The sequence below is a fragment of the Schistocerca serialis genome, chromosome 10, assembly GCF_023864345.2.
Source record: "Schistocerca serialis cubense isolate TAMUIC-IGC-003099 chromosome 10, iqSchSeri2.2, whole genome shotgun sequence".
NCBI lineage: Eukaryota > Metazoa > Arthropoda > Insecta > Orthoptera > Acrididae > Schistocerca > Schistocerca serialis.
Window position 1 is genome coordinate 36,087,249 of NC_064647.1, and position 13,199 is coordinate 36,100,447.

A 13,199-nucleotide genomic window follows, 5' to 3' on the forward strand; every position below is an offset into this window, starting at 1 on the left:
CCTCAGAATAAAGCTTCTGCTATATCAATCCCATCAAGAGGGATGCACAGATTGCCAGTCGTAAATGAAACCTCAGATAATGTGACACACGAGATTAGCAATTCCTAGCACTTCAGGAAGTACACTGTTCTTCTCAGATCTGTTCCCACAGCTGCAGTCATTGTTGCCATCCACACACCACCTTCTTCTGGGTGGTTTTTGCCTTCCTTCAAGCCACTTTCCCTAAACTTTCTTGCAAGATGATCATAGTTCAGTTACAATGAAATAAAATTAATAATAATTACTTTAAAATAATGGAATGTAAGTCTAACTATGACCTGAAACATGAAGTTAATGTTACGCATATTAGGCCTATGTCATTCTTGTGTTGTGCAATACAAGTTATCTGATAGTCAGTTACACAGCTTTTGCTTGCTTTTCAGCCTTAATACCATTTGCCCAATATATAGGGGCAATTTATTAAACAACCTTAAGAGCATTTACTTCTCAAGTTTAAAATTCTTACTAGCATATGCCTTGAGGTGTCTTAGCACTTAGCTCTGGTGTACTGGTTGTGAGTTTCTTGCTTGGCAGAACATTCAGAAACGCCGTTCCTGACACTGAGTTCACATATTTGTAAATACAAAATTGGGGTCTAGTGAAGCAGGGGATACAACCCGTCGGCTTTGAACAATGACGTCATTCCTTAGTCATAGATAGTAATGTCATCACTTCGAGGCATAGATAATAAAGCAGTTCTGTGTTCTAATAAGCGCTATCATTAAAATAATTGAATGTGAATCTAAAAGCGATCGTTTATCTATATTTCACTATTTTACCATATTTCACTTTCTTATTCCACCAATATGCTTCAGTAGCTGATAAGTGTTTTTTGGCTTATTAAAAAAAAGTCTCACGAGATAGAATAAACTGATCCTAAGATTCAGATGCTTCAGTAGCTGATAAGTGTTTTTTGGCTTTTTTAAAAAAATCTCACGAGATAGAATAAACTGATCCTACTTTATTGATTGCTTAATAAAGTAGGATCAGTTTATTCCATCTCGTGAGATTTTTTTTTTTAAGCCAAAAAACACTTATCAGCTACTGAATGGAGCTACAACACTAAGAAGAATCGCTTCTCGGCTTTTGACAAGATCAATGTTTATCTCTCTCGCATTCCTTTGTTTCTCAACATTCTCCTCAGCTCTTTCATCTTTGTAATACATGTTCTCTGGCGACTTGTGACGTTATTGTTCAAAGCGGACGGGTTGTATCCCCTGCTACACTAGACCCTCAGAAACGCCGATCCGGACACTGAGTTCACATATTTGTAGATAAAAAATTGATAGCACTCGTTAAGTCTCAGTTTGAGAGGATAACTGTTATTCTTGGTATGTGGTAGGCATAAGGAATGCGCGACTAGAATAGTCAGAAATACTTCACACAGAGGAAGCCACCATAAACCAGACCCGTTTCTGTGCAAGTAGGGGATCTTTCTGCGGATCGTTCGAATTAAAAATGTAATGGTGTCGATGGAAAGAGGTTTGCTCATTTAATAATCTAAGAGTACCGTGATAACACATCTAGGATTTGTTTTGGTGATTTTATTTTGTGTCTTATCTGTTACGTTATTTTAATGTCGTTTCTAAATGAAAGATTTCAAATTTATGCTATTTCTTCCTCTCAGGTTTCCTGTTGTCCTGTTTTCATATTCACATGAAGCGCCGTGCCTAAGACGGACAGATTCAGAAATATTTATTTCACTTTCATATCAATATTTTGTTCATCGGTCTGTCACGTTGCTGTTGATATGGTTAAGAGTTCACAGTAGTACACTTTGACCGCAAATTACTGTAGGTGAATGAAGTCACATCGTGACCGCAATTAACTCCAAATTCGAAAGCAGGGTCGTCGATTAAGTACAACACTTATTACTGAAAGGACATTTACAGGGTGTTTATAAATGAATATCGGGGTTTTAACGCTTTATAATATTTATTACATTAAAATTACAGTTATAAATGATGTGTCAAATGAAAGAGCAACTCAGATAGTTTAATGTAATAAATATTACAAAGCGTTAAAAACCCGATATTCATTTATAAACACCCTGTATTAGGGACACCAACGTACTAATAGAACATTAGAGCTTTCTGGAAGGAGAGAGCTGCTGTTTATACAGATACTGAATTTTACAGAATATGCAAGCAGCACAAACATATCAAGTTTCGAAAACCTTCCGGAAACGATAAATAATAAATAACTACTGACAGCTCGCCAGCCAGCGACGCACGCTGCTACACCACACTGCAGGCAGTGAAGCTTGCAGCACTGCGTCATCTCCTGGAGAAAAAGTTCTCGTTTCTACATCTACATCTACGTGACTACTCTGCTATTCACAATAAAGTGCCTGGCAGAGGGTTCAATGGACCACCTTCAAGCTGTCTCTCTATCGTTCCACTCTCGATCGGCACGCGGGAAAAACGAGCACTTAAATTTTTCAGTGCGAGCCCTGATTTCTCTTATTTTATCGTGATGATCATTTCTCCCTATGTAGTTGGGTGCAAACAGAATGTTTTTGCAATCGCAGGAGAAAACTGGTAATTGAAATTTTATGAGAAGATCCCATCACAACAAAAAACACCTTTGTTTCAATGATTGCCACTCCAATTCATGTATCATGTCTGTGACACTATCTCCCCTATTTCGCGATAATACAAATCGAGTTGCCCTTCTCTGTACTTTTTCGATGGCATCCGTCAGTCCCACCTGATGCGGATCCCACACCGCACAGCAATACTCCAGAATAGGGCGGACAAGCGTGGTGTAAGCAGTCTCTTTAGTAGACCTGTTGCACCTTCTAAGTGTTCTGTCAATGAATCGCAGTCTTTGGTTTGCTCTATCCAAAATATTATCTATGTGATCGTTCCAAATTAGGTTATTTGTAATTGTAATCCCTAAGTATTCAGTTGAATTTACAGCCTTCAGATTTGTGTGACGTATCGCGTAATCGAAATTTAGCTGATTCCTTTTAGTACTCATGTAACTAACTGCACACTTTTCTTTATTCAGTGACAATTACCACTTTTTGCATGATGCATATATCTTAACTAAATCATTTTGAAATTCATTTTGGTCATCTGATGACTTTACAAGACAGTAAATGATGGCATCATCTGCAAACAATCTAAGACGGCTACTCAGATTGTCTCCTATGTCGTTAATATAGATCAGGAACATTAGAGGGCCTATAACACTTCCTTGGGGAACGCCGGATGTTACTTCTGTTTTACTCGATGACTTTCCGTCTATTACTACGAACTGTGACCTTTCTGACAGGAAATCACGAATCCAGTCACACAACAGAGGCGATACTCCGTAGGCACGCAGTTTGGTTAGAAGACGCTTGTGAGGAACGGTGCCGAAAGCCTTCTGGAAATCTAAAAATGTGGAATCAATTTGACATCCCCTGTCGATAGCACTTATTACTTCATGAGTATAGAGAACTAGTTGTGTTTTACAAGAACGATATTTTCTGAAACCGTGCTGACTATGTGTCAATAAATCGTTTTCTTCGAGGTACTTCATAATGTTCGAATACAGTTTATGTTCCAAAACCCTACTGCAAATCGACGTTAGTGACATAGGCCCCTAATTCAGCGGATTACTTCTTCTTTCCTTTTTGGGTATCGGTGTGACTTGAGCAATTTTCCAGTCTTTAGGTAAGGGTCTTTCTGTGAGCGAGTGGTTTATATAATTGCTAAATATGGAGCTATTTTATCAGCATACTCTGAGAGGAACCTGACTGGTATACAATCTGGACCGGAGGTCTTGCCTTTATTAAGTGATTTAAGCTGCTTTTTTGTTACACCGAGGATATGCACTCCTATGTTTCTCATCTTGGCAGTTGTTCTTGATTGGAATTCAGGAATATTTACTTCGTATTCTTTGGTGAAGGAATTTCGGAAAACCGTGTTTAATAACTCTGCTTCTAGGGGAGGCCGCCAATTGTGAAATTCAGATTCGATCCATACTGCGCATAATAAAAGCTCATGGCCAGAGGTGTAATGTGGCAAAGCACAAAGATGCACTTCTCAGCCGTTGTCGAGAAAATCGACAGTTAAACGAAATCGTTGCGGAGAAATACTCTCTACGATTAATAATTTTCTACAGCGTCGTGGCGCAGCGGTAAGCGCTCGAGTTCGTAATCCGAAGGTCGCCGGATCGAATCTCAAGCCATGCAACTTTTTTTTATTATTTGTTTTTTGTAATTCAAATGTACACACACACACACACACACACACACACACACACACATACATATATATATATATATATATATATATATATATATATACTTATTATATGCATAATTGTTGCAACTGCTTGCCGGGAATTTTATACATATATATATATATATATATATGTGTGTGTGTGTGTGTGTGTGTGTGTGTGTGTGTGTGTGTGTGTGTGTGTATAAAATTCCCGGCAAGCAGTTGCAACAATTATGCATATAATAAGTTGTTGAAAGTCGTTTGTCGTGGAAAAACTGGCGACTTCGAACATCATTATGTTTTCCGCAAACACAGTTGTATTTCACAAATGTTATTAATTGTCTTCATAATGTTTACCACGTATAGTTAACGGAAGACGTAGAAAAGATATTCCGAAACGAATACGTGTAGTGTAAGTCAAACGTTCGAATTAGAATAGAATTTTTAATCGAGCGAAACCGTGACATCAACTCCAGAGACGATTATATAAAAATCCAATCCCTCGTCCACCACCAATTGTCTTCTCCGATTTTTTCCGATATTATACGATACGCGTGGTATGCATCAAACCTGACGAACGATAGAACAATTTTTCAGAATGTCAATCAGGTGTGTTTCCCAACATATAATTTAAAAAACAATTGTTCTTGTAAAAATCGCATCGTTTATCAGATGTGCTCGATATCGTGCTGTTTTCTGCTTTCCATGTTTCTATGATAACAATCACTCTGGTTGGTGCGATACTCAGCTATTTCTTGACACTAATTGTTAATTATGTGCGAGTGTATACCGAACTTTTCAATAAATTGTATCCACTTGAATATTATTTGTGATATTGTGTTTTATTTCAACAACATGCAACTGATTATATATATATATATATATATATATATATATATATATATTGTTGAAAGTCGTTTGTCGTGGAAATATATATATATAAAACAAATAATAAAAAAGCTGCATGGCGTGAGACTCGAACCGGCGACCTTCGGATTACGAACCCGAGCGCTTACCGCTGCGCCACGACGCTGTAGAAAATTGTTAATCGTAGAGAGTATTTCATCGCAACGATTTCTTTGAACTGTCGATTTTCTCGACAACGGTTGAGAAGTGCATCTTAGTGCTTTGCCACATTACACCTCTGGCCATGAGTTTTTATTATGCGCAGTATGAATCGAATCTGAATCTGACAATTGGCGGCCTCCCCTTGTTAGTGGCACTGTCATCAGTAAATTCACCGTTGTTATCGCGCAGTGAAGGTATTGATTGCCGCTTGCCACTGGTGTGCTTTATGTATTACCAGAATCTCTTTGGGTTTTCCGCCAGATTTCGAGACAGAATTTCGTTGTGGAAATTATTAAAAGCATCGCGGCATATTTCGAACTTCTGTAAAACTTTGCCAATCTTTGGGATTTTGCGTTCGTTTAAATTTGGCATGATTTTTTTCGTTGCTTCTGCAACAACGATCTGACCCGTTTTGTGTACCATGGGGGTTCAGTACCATCACTTATTAATTTATGTGGTATATATCTCTCAATTTCTGTCGATACTATCTCTTTGAAGACATTCCACAACTTTTCGACACTTACATGATCAGATCGGAAGGAGTGAAGACTGTCTCTTAAAAAGGCGTTAAGAGCATTTTTATAAGCGTTGGAGATGAGTACAGCACCCTGGATCTAGGTCTTGTCAGTGGTCCTCTGTATGTCATCCCTGCCTGATCCACGCAACTCCCGTCTAAGCACCACGATAGTTTAGTAGGTCTTCAGCTTCCCATCGGCGACCTGCGCCTCAGGATTGTTGTAGGGCTTCATACAGAGGAAATGGTCGACTTCTCTGCCCTTTTGTCTTCTTGATCGACGGTATTAATACTCGATTTCGTATGTGGCGTCCAACAAGTGGAGAAGGATACGATACGACCCAAAGTAGCACTTTAGTACCTTTCCCGAAAGTCTCACTTTCCAGACGGCGTAAAAATCCATACCTTACCACAGGATGTGTCTGGGGGTTGAACTGGAAAGAAACACTGAGATCTGCTGAAACGTTTGAGTTCAGCTACTTATGCTATTATACTCATTGCAAATTTTGGCGATATACATCTCACTAAATTAGCTTACCACGCCTATTTCCATCCTCTGCTTTCGTATGGCATCATATTCTGGGGTAACTTATCATTGAGTAAAAGAGTGTTCATTGCACAAAAGCGTGTAATCAGAATAATTGCTGGAGCTCATCCAAGATCATCCTACAGAAACTTATTTAAAGAGCCAGAGATCTTCACTGTAGCCTCACAATATGTATATATTCATTTATGAAATTTGTTATTAACAATCCGAACGAATTCAAAAGTAATAGCAGTGTACATGGCTACAACACTAGGAGAAAGGATGATCTTCACTACTCAAGGTTAAATCTAACTTTGGCTCAGAAGGGGGTAAATTATGCTGCCACAAAAGTCTTTGGGCACTTACCTAATAGCACGAAAAGTCTGTCAGATAGCCATATAGCATTTAAAAGGAAATTAAAAGAATTTCTTAATGGCAACTCCTCCTACACATTAGATGAATTTTTGGATGTAGTAAGTGGGTAATTTCCCCAACCCCCACAAAAAAATTAAAAATATTAAGTGTCATGTAATATTTTGTGTAATGTAATATCTTGTATAGACACCTTTTATTACCTGACACGTTCCACATCATTACGAAGTGTCGTATTCATGATCTATGGAACAAGTACTAATCTAATCTAATCTAAATTGATCTGTGTTTGATGTTGTACTCTTTATCCGGCTGTACTGGGCCTGCACGCGAGCCAGCTGTCTTGCTTCTTCGGTTCTGGTGGTGAGCATATCTGCCAACGCCCTATTAAAGCTTTCTCTGAGGCCATTCGTCTATGGGTGGCAGGCAGTTGTCATTCTGTGCGTAATCTCACAACATGAAATTACCTCTTATGCTCATCTCGACTGGAAAACTTTGTTTGCGGATAGAAATCATCAGAGTGTCTGTTTCAAAATGACATTTCCTGCAAAGAACCTTGCAATTTCCGGATCTCTGACAGTCAGTACAGTTTTGATGACAGTGTAGTGGGTGAGGTAGTCAGTGTAGACCATCATCTATCGTTTTCCATTTGTCGACTTCTGGAAGCACCACAAGAAGTTGTTTCCAGCGCTGCAGCAGACAGAGTTGACACGAGAAGCCTCAGAAGTAACTGCAGCATGTGCTTCCAGCACTACAGTGGCTCAAATGGAGACCTGCTCAGTGGTACACGTGTCTCATTCTGTCTAAATTATCCTGCATACTACGTGACCAGATGTTGCGGTGTCATGGAAAAACTTCTGGATAGCTCGCTGTACATGGGCAGTCATTTCTACCCCATCTGCTCGTAGTTCCTCCTATACAGTGTTCTGTTTATTAATTCAACTACTCCTTTGGTTGGTTCCTCCTTTTTCAATGCTTCTATGGTTTTCAGCAATGCTATATCTCCCCTCTGTTCAGCGGCAATGTCATTTAATGCAGTGATGTCTGAGATTTCCTCCACGCTGCTGTGTTGGACGAAATGCAGTTGGAAGGCAGTTAATGTCCTTGTGACTGCATCCATTTTCTTCTACCTCTTTGACGTCATACACCTGAAGCCTCAGTACCCAACTCGCCAGTCAGTCCAACGTATCCTTCAGGCTAGTCACCCACCTTAAGGAGTGGTGGCCCATCACAACAGTGAATGGTTCGCCAAATAAATGAAACCAGAACCTGTTGATGGCCCAAGCAATTGCGAGGCACCTTTCTCAGTTGTACAGTTGTTCGCATTGGACTTGGAGAGTACCCTGGAGGAGTACACTACCACCTTTTGCAGCAGCTTTCTGAGTTTTTACTAGAACTGCACCTCTGACAGATGACCTGAAACTTGCCACGGACAGAGAAGAAGCGACTATCATTTGCTTCTTATATTTCAGCAAAGCATTTGATACTGTCGACTGCGACATCTTACTAGCCAAACTTAGTGGTGTAAATTTCTCACCAAGTGCAGTGCAATGGTTTCGCTCCTACATGACGTCTCGTCAGCAACGCGTCCTCTCCGGGAATATAAAATCACAATGGCGGCAGGTAGTGTCAGGCGTTCCTCAAGGCTCAGTACTAGGTCCCATACTCTTCTCTCTGAACGTCAATGATGTGTCATCGGTTCTGACCTATTGCAAATATCATATGTCTGCTGATGACCTTCAGTTGTATCTAAATGCGAAACCAAGCAGTCTTAAGAAAGCTACTGAAAATTTCAATACTGATCTCGATGCACTATCAAAATGGGTACAGGACATAGGACTAAGACTAAACCCATCTAAAACCCAAGCGGTACTTGTTGGTCACTCTAAGCTCATTAGCCCAAAACATCGGGAATCCGTACCATCACTTCTCGTAAATGGAACAAATATTAACTTCTCTCCCTCAGCAAAGAGTTTGGGAGTAATAATAGATGAAAATCTAAGTTGGACAGAGCACGTAACTGCAGTGTGCAAAAAAGCATCAGCATCCCTTCATGTTCTACAAAAATATAAAAAACTCTTCCCTTTTGATCTGAAAAAGAAATTAGTACAAACGCTTATACTCCCAATCATTGACTACAGCGATATTATCCTACAAGGCCTCTCCCAGGAAAATTCGCGACGTCTAGAACTGGTCATGAATGCCTGCGTCCGAAATATCTGTGACGTTCGACTTTTTGATCACATTTCACCAGCATATGAAAAATTGTCCTGGCTGCATGCAGACAAACGCAGAGATTTCCATACACTCTGTCTCATCTACTGCCTTATGAACGTACACTGTCACTCATATCTCTCCTCGTCCTTAACGCTTATATCGGAACAACATGACAGAAACACACGTTCCCATCATAATAAAATCCTCTCTGTTCCACTGCATCGCTCAGTCACCTTCTCCGAGTCCTTTACAGTAGCGGGAACCCGACTCTCGAATAACCTCCCTCGTTATGTTAGAGAACTTAAAAACATGTCCGGCTTCAAAAAACAGTTAATGACGTATCTACTTACGCAACAGTAATGCCTTCCTCTGTACATGAATGCACTTCACCTCATTACTTCCCACTTTCCCCCTCCTTTAATCTCCCTTCCCCAAAACTCGCTATACTAGTAAACATCTACTTTACACACGAAGATGTTGTACATCTGCACAAATCTTCATTACTATTGCCAATTTTTCTCATGGTTATCATTATTATTTGATTTTTTTACTGTTACTATTATCGCTTTTATCATAATTTGTATGTATAGCGCCTGTTGTAAAATACTGCCAGCACTTACTTTATTAGGTCTTAGTCATTACTCTTTATTCATATTGTCACTAGAGTCATCTAATTTTCTTATTTGAACTATTGTCATGATGTAACTCTTATGTGTGAAATGCTGCATGTGTGAAACACTGGTCCGATGTAAGAGAGGGCCTGATGGCCCTAATCTGATCAGGTTAAATAAATAAATAAATATTTCATAAGCATTAGTGTAGGTGTGAAGTTCTGTTTCGGCATTCTCGTCATACAGTCATAGGACTGAAAAAGCTGTTAATTCCTCCTTAAGGACAACTTGGTCCTTCTCGCAGCTCGTTCTAGGAATATTTGGGGCCACCCTGTAGTATTTCTTCCAATGTACATTGGTACAAAAATCCGTTAGGAATCACTGGTGGTACCAAGTGGCTGTAATTGAAATGTAGCCACTCACAGATGTCCAGTGCAGGCTGCAGTTATCGTATGGCAGCGAAATGTGGTATATATTCTAATGTGTTAACAACTTATTTTTTATTTATTTATTTATTTTCGTACTGAATCTTTGTGGTACATATACCATACCTTAGATGTTGGACAAAATGATATTACATTAATATACTGTTACATTGGTTTATACATTACATTTATAAATTGTTACATTTTTATATTGCTATATTGTTACATTTTTATATTGTTACAACCAACTTATTTTTCAAGATACTGTGTTACTGAGTTTCCAAGAGATATGATGTTACAGATTTTTTAAAGCTATGGATTTTGTTTATGGCCCAAAGAACCAATTTACGCTGGAACAAAATTAGTTCCAGTTTTGGCCATCAGGTGCTTTTGGCGCTGTACAGCATCTCATCGACGTCTCTGGTGCTCATATTCATAAAACTGTGTAAGCGGCAGATAATAACAACATCAACATTATGCTTTTCTCATTTATTTCGCCTTTCCTGTCCACATTCCACTCCTAACCCCTTACATGTGGAAACATTTCTGTAAGTCTTTTCTTGCATTCACATTCATAGCGCCAAATTTGCATCTGGTGGCCAAAATTTGAATTAGTTTTTTTCTGCATTAGCACATTAGCATATCTATTAAGTTTCACTGCCATACGATAATTACAGCGCACGCTGGATCACTATGAGTAGGTGCACTTTGCTTATAACCACCTAGTTATTCCAAGAAAATTTTTATCGCATTACAAATGAACTGAGAAATCGGAAAATCTATGACACTCTGATTTTCTCTGGATCAGGACAGACTCCACAGCCATTAACTAGGTACCCTAAGATTTTTATTTCTTGTGCAACGAAGAGGCAATTTTTCGGATTCAGGTGGAAGTCTTTAGTTTGAACACACTTCAACATGGTTATCAGACAGCTTAGATTTTTCTCAAAAGTCTTTGAAAAAGTGACAGTGTCACCCACAAAGCAAAACACATCATCTGTCTAAGGTGCTGAAGTAGGTTGTTCATCATACATTGAGCGGTGGCTGGGGCTTTACGTAGTCCAAATGACATAACTTTTAACTCATAGAGGCTGTCAGGATTTATGAAGGGAATCTTCCTCTGGTCAGCCTAGTCACTCTCAATTTGCCAGTACCGTGTCTCTATGTCCGTAGTTGAGGATTACATTGCTCCTTTAAAACAGTCTAGGGTATCATCAATGCGTGGCAATTGATAGACATCTTTCTTCATGATTTTTTTCAGTCGTCAGTAGTCAATGCAAAAACGCCATGAGCCTATCTCTTTTCTTCACAAGGACCACAGAAGAGGAGCAAGTTCTTCCTATAGATTCAGGGATGTCATCTTGCAGCATCTTCTCCATTTCCTCCCTGATTATCTGTTGTTCAGCTGATGACACTCTATACAAGCACTGGACAATTGGTGGATAATCCCCAGTGTTGATACAACTATTGGCCCATTGGTGTGTGTTTTCTCCACTCTGGAATTGGAAGCATCCAAGAATTGTCACGGAATGGCTAACATGCACTGATAGTGTTCCTCAGTCAGGCCACATTCTGTTGGCAATTCAGTTATAGTTTCCTCCACTGTATTCTCTGTAGTGATAGTAAAGCATGATTCTTCACTGACAGCGCAGAGTTGCCCATCCTGGACTGGTATGGCTGTTGCTATGCATACAACTTTTGGGGATGAGTTGTGGCTGTTTATGGCAATCAGTGGTCTCCACTATTTCTTGATATGGTATATAGATTTCTTTTGTGAGCTTGAGCATCTTTTTGCAGTCAGCAAGAGCTTCACAGTTTAACTGAGTATCTAGATTGATGACCAGAACTCATCTCATTGAGTATGGCGAAATAACAACGTTTTAAATGATAAACAACCATCCAGCGTAATCTTTGTCCTGTGTGCTTGTTAGAATAACTTCACCAATCTGGAGCTCTGATATTCCCCAATATGACTACTTGTGATGCCTGCAAGAAGTCCCATCCAACAATAACATTATAACTAAATTCCATTAAGAAGATAAATTTGAAGGGCTACATTCTGTCATCAGTGATTATTCTTGCAATACATGTTCCTGTCATATGGAAGCATTTCCCATTTATAACCTTCCGTGGGATCTCCTTTATATTAAGGAACAGTCTTCTTGAGCTATGTCGTCATCTGCAGAGGCCTCAGATAAAAAGCGAAAATGTGGTTGTCAGTCAAATGCTTTTCAGAAATGAAGAAATACCGCATCTACCTGTTTGCCTTAATCCAAAGCGTTCAGTATGTCACGCAAGAAAAGTGCAAGTTGGGTTTCATATGGTCGATGTTTTTGGAATCAACGCTGTTTGGCATGGAGGACGTCATTCTGTTCGAGATATCTCATTATGTTTGAGCTCGGAATATATTCTAACAAGAGAACCTCCCCATCGCACCCCCCTCAGATTTAGTTATAAGTTGGTACAGTGGATAGACCTTGAAAAACTGAACACAGATCAATCGAGAAAACGGGAAGAAGTTGTATGGAACTACGAAAATATAAGCAAAATATACAGAGTAGTCTATGCGATTGATATGCAACATCAAGGTTATTTTGAACTCAGGAGCGCCGTGGTCCCGTGGTTAGCCTGAGCAGCTGCGGAACGAGAGGTCTTTGGTTCAAGTCTCCCCTCGAGTGAAAAGTTTAATTTTTTATTTTCAGACAATTATCAAAGTTCAGGTACTCACACATAATCAACTTCGCTCTCCAAAATTCCAGGACATGTTCAGATTTGCTTGGACATAATCAGGATTTGACGGGCTACACACGGAAAAATTTGAAAACGTTAAAAACATATGTTATGACAGAGCACAGGGAAAACTGTGCGACTGTGAAACTGTAGCATTCATTTGTTTCAGTTTATGTGACAAACGCTTATGTTTTCATCACTTTTTTGGGAGTGATTATCACATCCACAAGAAAACCTAAGTCGGGCAAGGTAGAAGAATCTTTTTACCCATTCGCCAAGTGTACAAATTAGGTGGGTCGACAACATAGTCCTGTCATGTGACGCACATGCCGTCACCAGTGCCGTATAGAATATATCAGACGTGTCTTCCTGTGGAGGAATCGCTTGACCTATGACGTTGCGATCAAATCGCACGGTTTTGCGGTGCGCTCGCAAAACACAGACACTAAACTTATTACAGTGAACAGAGACGCAATGAACGAA

The 13,199-nt window shown here is 39.5% G+C and overlaps 1 protein-coding gene across 1 annotated transcript in view; it reads left to right on the top strand.

Annotated features, from left to right (window-relative positions):
* Positions 1–13,199, top strand: part of LOC126425211 (uncharacterized) — a 337,500-nt gene that overhangs the window by 192,391 nt on the left and 131,910 nt on the right. The window lies entirely within an intron of this gene.